We start from the raw sequence: 13,083 nt of genomic DNA, 5'->3' as shown, positions 1-13,083 counted from the left end.
GTGAATTCAGTAACTAGGGTCTTTCTCCTGCGTTCTGGTCTCTTGTGCTCTTCATAATTCAGGTATTAGCTGAGTTCAGCCATTGCCTGTTGACATGGAGCAAAGGAAGGACCAAGATAACAAAGCCATAGGGGTGAAGAAACATACTGGGATAGTAATGGTTTGCTGAAGGAGGAGGAAAATAATGATGAGAAGAGCATTAGCAGCCCCACACCAGACTTCCTTATAGAAGATCTGACATCTTGTAAGGCAACATTTGATTCAGAAGGAAAAAAGCTATCCAATTCTTCTTGCAACTTTCCACTCATTCTTAAAGCATTCATACAAGGTCATTTGAAGCAACACAATACTTAATAATAGTCTTCATTTAACAAGTTCAGTCAATCACTTCCCTTGCATACAAGGTACTCCCTTGAATACCATATTGGAATTAATAATGATTTTATGAAGTTCCTTTCAAGTTCGAGGTCAAGTGTATTGTCATCTGACTATACGAGGGGTGATTGATAAGTTTGTGGCCTAAGGTAGAAGGAGTCAATTTTAGAAAACCTAGCACATTTATTTTTCAACATCGTCCCCTCCTACATTTACACACTTAGTCCAGCGGTCGTGGAGCATACGGATCTTGGACCTCCAGAAAGTGCCCACATCATGGGTGATTGACAAGTTGGTGGCCTAAGGTAGAAGGAGATGAGTTATACAGCTCTCGTATAACTCATCTCCTTCTGCCTTAGGCCACCAACTTGTCAATCACCCATGATGTGGGCTTCGTATATAATGCTTCTGGTAATTGTCACAAGTAGGGGGAGGAAGACCCCGACGACCCTCTCGGTGGTTCTTACTGTCCTCTGTAGAGTCTTGCAGTCCGCTGCTTTGCAGCTTCTGTACCACACAATGACGCAGCCAGACAGGAGGTTCTCCATGGTGCTCCTACAGAAAGTTGTTTGTACGGGGCGGGGAACCTTGCATGTCTCAATCTCAACAAGACACTGCTGTGCCTTCTTAACTACTGAGGAGGTCTGGTGGGTCCAGGTTAGATCATCCATTACGTACACACCAAGGAACTTTGTGCTCTTCACTCTCTCCGTGGCAGAGCTATTGATGCGCAATGGGAAGAGATCGACCTACACCTTCCTGAAGTCTGCAATCATCCTTTTCGCCTTGTCTATGTTGAGACTCAAGTTGTTCTTCTCACACCGTTTGACAAGCCTCACTACCTCATCAATGTATGCCGAATCATTATGGTTGCTGATGAGGCCAACCACTGCTGTATCATCAGTGAACTTGATGCCATTTGAGATGGGTCTGGCAGTGCAGTCGTGAGTCAGCAGAATGAACAGTAGCAGACTGAGTGTACAGCCCTGGGGATCACCGGTTCTCAGTGTGATAGAACTTGAGATGTTGCTGCCAACTCAGACTGACTGGGGTTTTTTTGTCAGTAAGTCCAAGATCTAGTTACAACAAGGGGTGTTGAGTGCCATTGAGGAGTTTACCCACCAGCCTCTGAGAGATGATTGTATTAAACACAAAGCTGAAGTCAATGAACAACATCCTGGCATATGAGGCATCATTTTCCAGGTGGGTCAGGATGGGGTGCAGGGCCAAGGCCAAGGCATAATCAGTGTTCCAGTGTGAGTGATAGGGAAACTGGAAAGGGTCCAATGTAGCTAGATGGTGGGATTTTATACAATTCATTAAACTTAGTACTTCACAATTGCTGAAGTAAGTGCTACTGAGAGGTAATCATTTCGGCCAGTTACTGTCACTCTCTGGGGTGAGATGATGCCTTGTAGCCTGCAGGGATAGTGGACTGTTTCAAAATGATATTAAAGATGGCTATTAAGATCTGTTTGCTGGGCTGCGCAATCCCTCAGCACCCCACCAGATATGTTGTCCAGCCCCACAGCTTTGCCTGGGTATACCCTGGCTAGGACCCTCCTCACCTCGACTACGGCCAGACACAGGGTGCCTCGGGGAGGGGGGCGCGGGGGAGGGAGCTTTCCTCGATGTCACATTATTCATTGCGCCAAACCATGCATAGAAGACATTCAGCTTAAGGGAGGTGTCACTGCCAATGATGTGCAGGGTGGACTTGCAACCTGTTGTGATTTGTATACCCTGCCACATGCACCACATATCCCTGGTGTCACAAAGATGTGAATTTCCTGTGAGTAGTCTCGCTTTGTCTTCCTGATGGCATACAAGAGCATGGCTCTTGCCGACTTAATCACCATATCCTCTAATCTGAAGGCAGCATCCCAGTCCCTAAAGTCCTGCACAAACTTCTGCAGTCAACGATAGCTTCTGGTTTGCCCTGGCAGTGCAGTGTTTAGCATGGTAATGTCAATGAATTTTCCTGTCTAGCCAGCCTCTGATCCAGCATATTCATCACTTAGCAGAACTTTCTCTCCTATAAACAACAGGTTGAATTTCACAGTTCAGATTCAGATTTATTTATTACACGTACAAGTTAAGACAATATAATGCATCATTTGCATCAACAACCAACACTCCTGAGGATATATTGGGGCAGGCCCACTAGCGTGGCCACACATCCCAGCACCAACATAGTGTGCTCACAATGCTCAGCAGAACAACACAGAACATATGTTCAAGTTCACGTTGAATTGGCATTCAACCATACATGAATACCAAATGAAACAGCATTACTCCTGGGCAATGGTGCAAAACACAGTACCAAAAGTCACAAACAATCCAAGCCATATATAGCATATATCACATATAAGATAGCATGCACATGTAAAATATCAGTAAAATACAGTCACACACTCAAAAAAAAATATAATCCAAGACCCTGAGTCCATGAATGTTGCAGCAGTCTGCAGTCAAATATAATACAGGTTGTGTTTGGCTGAATGAACACTAGGAGGCAGCACCAACTCCAGTAGAGGCCTCTCTCCTGGACGGCTGTAAGCAGGCGTCACCATTGCTTGATGCCCAGTCCTTGCTACGACTGAGGCCGCGCAGCTCCCCTGCCGTCCGCCAATAAATTGGTCAATTGGATTTGCAGCATTTCACGTTAGCAATGTACAACAGGGTCCTGTGATCATAAGAAAAGCAACTAAAACAATTACTTGCTGTTAGACTGCACACTACCTTTGTGTACTGACTCCTCCAACACCTCTCTGATGCAGGCAGCCTCACGATCTGCACCAAGTCCAACTCCTTCAGTTTCTCCATCAATGAGCAACTCATTGATGGGGTAGACTTGCAGTACTTTAGGTTCTTAATGTCCACCAAGGTCTTGAGGTCATAAAAAATGTTTAAAACCATAAACTTTTGGTTGACCCTGTAGAAACCACTGCGATTGAATGCACCACCATCTTACTGGAACAAAACAGAAGGAAACAACAATAGCGAAACAAGCCCCTTTCTTTCCCCCTCCCCATTGCTCCCACATACATGGACAGTCCTCCAACTCCAGGGCAGGCTTCTAGCTTCCAGTCTTTGGCCATTGGACTTTGAATTCCGCACTTTCAATCTTCCTGGACCAGTGGATGAAAAGGCCCAAACTCCAGCTGTACTGACTCGTTAGCCCTTCGGCCTCCTTGTGCCTCCTGTTCACACAGACATTCAATCCACAGACCTGCAACAGTACGAAATGCACGAACATCCTTTGCCACCTCCGTCCGTGTCACTGAGCTTCCAGTGCAGAGTGGAACAGTGATGCCCACATCATTGGCCTTTGAGCACAGAGTGGAGACTTGGATTGTGGATGTCCTTTGACAGTTCTCATTTACCAATACAAAGCAAAAAGAGGACTTTCAGAAAAGACTGATTATTTAAGAAAATACTATTACCATCTTTGATTGATACAAACATCAATAATTATTCCTTATTATCCAGAAACCTCCCGATGTATTTACGCATTATGCTTGCTGTATCATGACTAATCAAATTAAGGACGGATACCATTATGACAAATAATGGCTCATTTAAATTTTTTTCTCTGCTTACGAACTGTAAACTTGGGATCAAGACAATACAAACGAACATGGCTGCTCAATGAGATCACTTACCAATCTCCAGCTGATTCAATGAAGTACATCAAGTGCAAGTATTCATCATTTCATTTGATCTAGGAATAAATTCCTATTCTAAGAATAAAGGTCATGCTTCCTCTTGTGGATGACTCTATAGTTGTTCAAGGAACAAAGAAACAACTTCATATGCTTGCAGAACTTATGTGGCAACAGGATGCAAGATGTACCCACTTTTTTTGGTCGCAGTAGAAAGTCATGCTATGGTGATTCACACATCAGAGGCTAAGCTATTAACTAGTGAGTTAATATGGCTTTGGAAGTATTAGGATAATGTCATTTTTATGTTTGTGATACAAGAAGACACTCCCTGCTTCATATCTTCTTTCCTTTCTATCTTTCAAAGGTCTTTACTATCAGAAAAACTGCAATGAGATTTTTGTGCTTTGCACTGAGACATATTAATTGGGAAATCAGGACATAAAGATTCAATGATTGCACAGGGATGGCACAGATGTAATACACAGTGTCTTGGTCAATACAGACATACAATTTATCTAGAACACACACAAAATGCTGGTGGATCTCAGCAAGTCAGGCAACATCTATGGAAAGGAATAAACAGTCGACATTTTGGGTTGAGACCCTTCTTTAGAACTGAAAAGGAAGTGGGAAGGTATCAGAATAAAAAGGTGGAGGGGGGAGGGAAACAGGATAGCTAACTGATTAGATGAAGTCAGGTGGGCTGGAAAGATAAAAGGCTTGAGAGGAGTGAACTTGATAGGAGAGAACAGTGAACCATAGGAGAAAGGGAAGGAGGAGGGGAACCAGAGGGAGGCGACAGGCAGGTGAAAAGAGTAAAAAGTCAAACTGGGTAAGAGAAGAAGAGTGGAGGGGGAGGGATTTTTTTTAACGGAAGGAGAAATTATTTTATCTTGATTAAGGAAGCAAAGGATGAAAAGTAAGATAGCCTTTTATTGTCAGTTAAATATCATAAACAGGTGCTAGAAGGCAGGTATTCTATAGATCCTGATGTCTTCTCAGGATGCCCATGATGGGTAGATTTAGGCTGCAAGGTGCCATCTTAAGCTGCAAGATTTCATGCTTTCTCACCACTGCCTTCAAAAGCCTGCAAGGCTAGAATATAGATCCTGGAACATGGCTGAGTGCTTCTTGACAGCTACACTGATGTCAGCAGACAAAAATCTGCAGTCCCTGTGAATCTGTTTGCTGTTTATCCTTAAGAAGGAAACTGTACTTCAACTGAAGCAAAAGCTCACTTCTTAGTATTCCTTCTGCCTGGCACAGAGGGCAGATCACTTCCAAACTGAGATTCTCCTAGCTCTGCTCCATAGTGAATATGGACTCCTCTCACAAAGCCACTCTGACTGGCTACCCTCAGCTCCAAATGTTTCTAAGGGCACAGCTAAAAGTCACTCATTCATGGAGCTCATCACTTCTATAAGATGAGGCAGCATTTCCCTTTCCCCTCCAGCAGTCTCAGGTTGTTGTCTATAATCCATTCCCTTTCCCCTCCATGTCCAGATCTGAGTTAGTTCTCTGCAGCAACAGGCATATTGGCACGATATGAAGGAAAGCTCTTCTATTGAGCATGTCCTTATCTCCTCCTGCTGTCAAGCCAGCAGAGACAGGCATCTACCAGTCTCCACTCAGCTAACAGGAGTTACCTGCCACTCATTTCCAATTCATCACCTGCAACCTATTTAAACCCAGCTCTCATCCACAATTCTTATTTACTCATCAAACCAGCCAGCCTCAACCAGTTGCTTCTAGCCTTCAGTTACCCTGCTGTCTTGTCGAGTTGAGTAACTGTTCCCTTTCATTTTGTAGCTACTCGTGGCTTGTTATTTTGCAGTTTATTATTAAGGTTATTGCTCACCACTAAATCGTCTCTGCTGATCTACATATGGGTCAAGTCTCCTCAACAGATCCTGAGGATGGGTGAACCAGCAGTTTGCTCACCTAAAGGAAGTCATCTGCCGACACAAGGACATGATTCAGGAGCAGCAGGAAACCACTGATGCTCTGCTTGCCACTCCCAACCAACTGTGCATGTTGTTACAGCAAACCCACGCCAGTCAACCTCCCGGAGCCCCAGATTCCAGTGCCCGAACGGTTCGACAAATCCCCAACACAATGCAGCAACTTTCTGTCCCAGTTACACTTTGGGCTCTAGCCATCTCTGTATTCTATGGATCAAGCCAAGATTGCCTTCATCGCCTCTCTCTTGACTGGGTGAGCTTTAACCTGGACCGCCACTAACTGGGACAATAAAAACCAGCATTTGCAATAAGTATGAGGAATTCACCTCTGCGATATGCCGGGTTTTCAACAATCCAGGAAGTGAAAGGGAGGCAGTGGACTGGATAATTCACCTGCTTCAAGACTCAGCTCCCTGATAGTTTATACCATAGAACTCAGGGCCCTCGTAGCGGAGTGCAGTTGGAATGTGGAAGAGCTGTAAGCCCATTACTATTACAACCTCTCGAGGTGGTTGAAAGATAACCTGCCTACCTGGGAGATGCTCACCGACCTGGAAAGCCTCATCACTTTTGCCCTCCATGTTGACAAGCATCTTATGGAACTATGTTTCCTTTCCCAGAACCATCATTCTGTTCCTAGAACCATGTCAGGCTGCAGATTGCTCATCAGCAATGCCTCCAAAACCCATGCAGATAGGGAGAGCTCCGTTAACCTCCCAAGAGCATGAGCATCGATGGAGAAACAACTTGTGTACTTACTGTGGATCAGCCGATCATTCACGTATCAGATGCCCACTGCATTCAGAAAATGGCACCCAAGGTAGAAACTAGTGGCTTTCTATCTGGTAAGCTCCCCTGGACCCTTATTCTAGCACCACAGCCCTAACTCTCTCTGTCTATCCTCCTCCACACCCTGATGGTTCTACGCACACTGGAAGCTTTAGTGGATTTCAGTGCAGCAGGCAACTGGCTGGACCAGACTCCCCAACAAGCCTATCTCTCACCCCTTCCACATAATGACCATTGACAGATGACCCCTGGGGTCTGGGATGGTCAGAGTGCACACATCAGCATCAGAGCACACCGCAAGTCCATTCAATTCCTTCTTATCGACTCACCTAACATTCCACTTGTCTTGGGTTATCCTCTAGCTTTCCACACACGACCCTCATTTCACCTGGTCAATTGTTTCACCGTCGAGTTGGAGAACCACTTACCGGACCAGCTACCAGCAAACTTAATTGACTTTTCCCAGGAAATCTGTGGAGACGGAAATAATCCTTGACTTCACCAAACTGCCACAGGAATACCATGACTTGGCCATTGCCCTCAGTAAAATGGAAGCCGGTTTTCTGCTGCTTCACAGACCACACAGCTAGGCAATCAACTTCTTCCCAGGCACTACCCCCACCTGAGGTTGTCCGTTCTTCCTCTCCCCTCCAGAGGCCTAGGTCATGACTGAAAACATTGCCAAAGTGCTACAGCATGGTTTAATACAACCATCCGAGTTCCCATCTATTGCAGGATTCTTCCTTGTCAAAAAGAATGATGGGGATCTCCATCTCTCCATCAACTACCATGGACTCAGAAAAATCAACATTAAGAACTGCTACCCTCTCCCTTTAGTAGATAGCACATTCAAAACACTCCACGAGGCCCAGATCTTCACCAAGCTGGTTCTACGGAGCACCTACAACCTTATCCCCATCTGCCAAGAGGATGAGTGGAAGATGGCAACATAACACCAATTGGCCATTATGACTACATGGTGATAACTTTTGAACCTTCCAGTAGTCCGGCCGTCTTCCAAGCCTGCATTAACAAGATCATCAGAGACATGATACACAAGCATGTGTTCATCTACCTCAACAAAACCTTCATCTTCTCCAAGGACTCCCAAGATCATATGTTTCATGTGTGTTCAGTCCTTCAGCATCTCCTCAAAATCCAACTCTACTGCAAGTTAGAAAATTGCCAGTTCCAGAATACAGTTATTTCCTTCCTGGGTTATGTCATTTCACACTAAGGCATAACCATGTATGGAGAAAAAATGTGTACTGTCGTTGAATGGCCAGGATCATGCTCCCTCAACACCCACAATGCTTCTTGGGCTTCTCCTAACTTCTATCGATGTTTCATCAGGAGCACAGCCACTCTTCTCACCTCCCCCACCAAATCACCTACCTCACAAATACCGTGGTCTGCCACCACGCTTTAGGAGCTTAACAGAAACTTCGCCACCATTCCTATTCTCTGTTATCTGAACCCCTCTGACCTTTTGTCGTAAAGGTGTCAAATCTGACATGGGCACCGGGGCCATCTCCACTCAGTGAGGACCAGGTAGGAAGACACTGGTGTCTTCTCGTGGAAGTTCAGCCAGACACAGCACTGTTATGGAACTGGAGACAGGGAGCTAATCACCATTAAATGAACTTCAGAAGAACGGAGACATTGCCTGATGGAAAACATCCACTCCTTCGTGATCTGGACCAGCCACTAGAACCTTATATCCATGTAACAGACCTGTCAACTCAACTTACATCAAACTGGGCCCTCTTCTTCGAGCAATTCAACTTCGTCTCCTACCAACCTGGCTCCAAGAACATATAAGCAGATGTCCGGTTATGACAGTTCAATCCAAATGAAAAGGGGATTGACCCTCAGCTGATCATTCCATCCTCACAGATCCTTGACTTGATCTGCCAGGTGCTACAGCACAAGCCCACTCCAGCCATCACACCTGACAACCACACGTACGTGTGGGTGGCCATGCAGTCTAAGGCACTCCAGTGGGCCCACTACTCTCTAACCATTTGCGTGCAAGACAGAGTCTAAGTTTTCTGCAATGATTGTTCTGGTGGTCCACTATGATCACAGATGTATGTCAGTTCATTGCTACCAGCCCTCAATTTGCCCAGTATAATTTCTCCAACCAGCGGCCCTATGGGCTCCTGCAGCCCTTAACATCTTCCTTAACATCTGTCCTTAACATCTGTCCTTAACATCTGTTCCTTAACATCTGTCGTCCCATATCACCATGGATTTCATCATGGGCTTGCCACCTTCTGATGGGGCAGTGATGATCATGACATTGGTCGACTGGTTCTCTAAGGTGCCCACTTCATTGCCCTCACCAAATTTCCAGCAGTCACTGATTTCCAACTCATCACCTGCAGCCTATTTAAACCCACCTCTCATCCACAGTCCCCTGTTCACCCATTGGACCAGCCAGCCTCAACCAGTTATTCCTAGCCTTCTGCTACCTTGATGCATTGAGGATCAGTTCTCTCTTGTTTTGTGGTCCCTCATGGCTTGTTAGTTTGCAGCTTATTATTAAAGTTGTCACTCCCAGTAAATCTTCTCTGGTGCTCTGCGCCTGGGTCAAGCCTCCTCTCCAGTTCCTGACGTCTGCTCTGTAAAATTTCCCACAACTCCCCTGGGCCAGGAAGTTGTCATTCATTGTTTTCTTCCCCTGTGTGAAAGTGTGAAAATCCTTTACCAGGTGGTTCTTTGCTAATGTGGTAATGTTCATGCACAGGCCTGGACTCTGGAATTCACCTGCCCTCAAACTCTCCCAAACAAAGGCATCAAGCTAGTCTCCCAAAGTAGGCCCTTACACAGGCTGCTGCTCCTGATAAACATTGCTTACGGTCAAAAGGATTGCAAAAGCTTATTATGAATACTCAACACCTGAGAGCTTCTGGGACAATTTTTATGAAACAGAAAAAGGTGCGAGAATGAGGATTTAGTATGGGAGGGGAGAGAGCGAAGGGAGTAAAGAGAGACAGAGAATTAAGTGCTGAGTCTGCAATGGAAAAATAGACCATAAGATAAGGTCCTCCATTGGTCGGGATCGACAAAGGATGTTGTGTCCCAGCTGTCTGCACAAAGTTGATACGCAAGCCAGGGCAGTATGATATGGAGTGCAATCTGTTGCCCATGAACCAGCCTCCCCCTCTCTATGAGCTGATGAATCCAAAGGAACGGCAGACACTGATACAGTTTGGCACCAATGGCATCGCAGGAGTTGCCAGTCAGCACTGAAGTCAACATAGGACAGCCTTAGGAATCGGGCTCTGGATATTTACTCGAGATTTATTCCCAAAGCCTTCCCCATGAGTGGATATAGCCACAAGGAGCAGAGGTTTGAGAACAGTTTTAATTCTCCTAGATCAGCTGCTCACCATTGCCAAAGCAACAGGTTTTAAGGCACCAGTAATCAGCCTTTGCCCCTTTTTCTGTCAGAAGAAACAGTTGGCTGGGCTTAATAGCTAAGTCACACATAAAGGCAAGGAGAAGGACGGCTGCAGACAATTTCAGACACACGTTATTGGGGGCATTTAAGAGGTTGTGAGAGCTTCTCCCCAAACCAGCTATGATAACCTTAGGAACCAGAAACCATCAGATAAAATAGTATCACTGGGCCACTCAGTCCATCGATGCTAGTTCCTGCTCAATCATGGCTCATTGTTTTCAAACAACACACACAGTGCTGGAGGAACACTGCAAATCAGGCAGCAACCATAGAGGGAAAGAAACTTTTTGACCAAGATGCTTCATCAAGACTAGAAAAGAAAGGGGCAGGAGCCAGAATAAGATAGTGGGTGGGGGAAGGAGTTCAAGATGGCAGGTAATAAGTGAGACTGAGTGAGGGGCAGATGGGTGGATAGGAAAAAGGGACATTTTTTCAACCCCATTTTCAGCCTTCTCCCAGTAACCCTCCCACCCCCAATGAGTCAAGAACCTTTCAATTTCTGCACAAAATGCACCCAATAACTTGGCCTCCACTGCCTTCTGTGGCAACTCACAGATTACCACTCTCTGGCTCACTCTCGTGATCAATACATGTGCCTGTCTGAATAGGACAAGTGTAAGACAAGGAAACAGCTGCACCAACCTCCCCAGCAACCTCTCACTCTGGGACCATGCTCCCTATCCCCTAGAACTGGTGCAGTCATCTAAAAGCAATCAGCAGCTCTCAGTATTGTGTCATAGACTCACAGTTGATGAAAACAGACCCCTTAAGCCCAACTGATCTATGAAAACCAAGACACCCATCTATGATACTTCCCTTTCACTATGCTTGGCACTCTGAAACTTTCCTTTACTGTCCAAGTTCCTTTTAAATATTGTTAATATACCCACGTCAACAATTTTCTCCAACTGATAATTCCATATACTGTACTAAACAACTCTGGGTGAAAAAAAAATGCCTGTTCAGTTCCTTTCAAACTTATGCCCTCTAGTTTTTGATTCCCAAACCCTGGAAAAAGACTGTATGTATCCTATTGATGCCCATTATGATTTTATGCACCTCCATAAGACCACCCCAGCTCCGAAGAATAGACTCCTAACTTGGTCAGCCTCTCTCCATAGTACAGTCTCTCAAATCCTGGCAATACTCCTGTAAACATTTTCTGCACTCCTTCTAGTTTAATGGCATTTTTCCTATTGCAGGGAGAGACGATGAAAACTGAGCACAATATTCTACATGTGCTCTCACCAAACACTTGTACAACTTCAACATAACATCCCACCTTCTATACTCTTGACTGATGATGGTCAGCATGCCGAAAAGTCTTCTCTATCACCCTTCCTGCAATGTCACTTGCAGTGAACAATGTACTTATATACTCTGTTCTACTTCACCCCCCAGAGCCTGACTGTTCACTATAGAAGTCCTGCCCTCATTCATTTTCCCAAAATACAGCACTGCACACATACTCAAACTAAATTCCATTTGCCATTTCTCGACTCACTAACCCGGCTGATCACAATCCCTGTGTAACACCTGAGAACCATCATAACGGTCTGACAGCATCTAACTTAGTGTCATCTGCAAACTTGCTAACTGGGTCTTATACCTTCACATCCAAATCATTGACGTACAGACTTAAGTGAGCCTAGCCTTAACCCCTGGGAAATATTACTAGTCACAGGTCTCCAGGTCAAAAAGCAACATTTCACCATCACTCTTTTTCCTACTATCAAACCAATGGTTCATCCAAATAGTTAGCTCTCCCTTGATCCCACACAACTTACCGAAGCCCTATGTTTATCACCCCGCCCTCAATGACCTTCTTAGTTACATCTTCAAAAAACTCAATCGAATTCCTGAGACATGATCTCCTATCTCAAAGCCATGCTTAGTATCCCAAATCAATCTATCTTTGCAAATGCATGTATATCATACCCCTCAGAATCTTCTCCAGTAATATACCTTCATAGAAGTTAGGTTTATTGCTTTACAGTTCTCAGGTTTTTCCTTGCAGTCCTCTTAAATAAAGACACGGCATTCACTACCCTCCATTCTTCTGGCACTTCATCCATTGCAAATGGGTGAATGCCATGTAATGAATGCAGCTGGAAGAGAATTGGTAGTGCTGCTGTGTGGGCCTTTAAGGGCAGGCTGATGAGATATTTGTTATGTGGCTTAGTGCCAGTTCTGCAAGAAGATGAACTTCTTGGTAATACCCACTGGTTCTGAATCAGTATGGCATTGTACCAGGGACCCTGGCAATGCCATTTTATTTAAATGCTCTGTAGAATGACAAGATCTGTGTTAAGCTTTTAAATCAGCATTAGGGAGATGCACAATGCCAACTCAAAAGATTACAAAAGAAAACGCACTGCACATTTTTTTTGGCAGAGATCCTCCTGTTTGGGCAATTCTTGAGAAAGTGGCAATTTAATTAATAGTGGGAAACCTCCTTGCCTTTGTGGATTTAGACATCCACAGGGCAGAATGAAATTCTAAGGAAAAGACAATGAACAAAGCTGAAAACTGAGGGATTTCAGTTGGCTCAGGATAAGAAATTAACATCAGGAAATAAAAGATTAAAATCAGGATGAGCAGGATGATTGAAGTAGCAGTGGGAAGCTTTGGGCAATACAGTGGCACTGCATCTAGTTCTGCTGCCTCACAGCTGTGGCATCGAGGTTGACGCTAACCCCGAGTGAAATCTGTGGGGAGTTTACACATTCACTCAGTTAACTGTGTAGATTACTCCCAGGTGCTCTGGTTTACACCCACATTGCAAATATGAACTGGTTTTTAAATTGACTTTCTCCAGCTGAGA

At 44.8% G+C, this 13,083-nt stretch overlaps 1 protein-coding gene across 1 annotated transcript in view; it reads right to left on the bottom strand.

Moving 5' to 3' along the window:
• The window catches only part of chl1b (cell adhesion molecule L1-like b), a 945,006-nt gene that overhangs the window by 926,527 nt on the left and 5,396 nt on the right, over window positions 1–13,083 (bottom strand). The window lies entirely within an intron of this gene.

Source organism: Mobula hypostoma, chromosome 15 (assembly GCF_963921235.1).
Source record: "Mobula hypostoma chromosome 15, sMobHyp1.1, whole genome shotgun sequence".
In the NCBI taxonomy this organism is placed as follows: domain Eukaryota; kingdom Metazoa; phylum Chordata; class Chondrichthyes; order Myliobatiformes; family Myliobatidae; genus Mobula; species Mobula hypostoma.
Note: the sequence above shows the minus strand (reverse complement) of the source record. Positions and strands in the feature narration are given on the sequence as shown.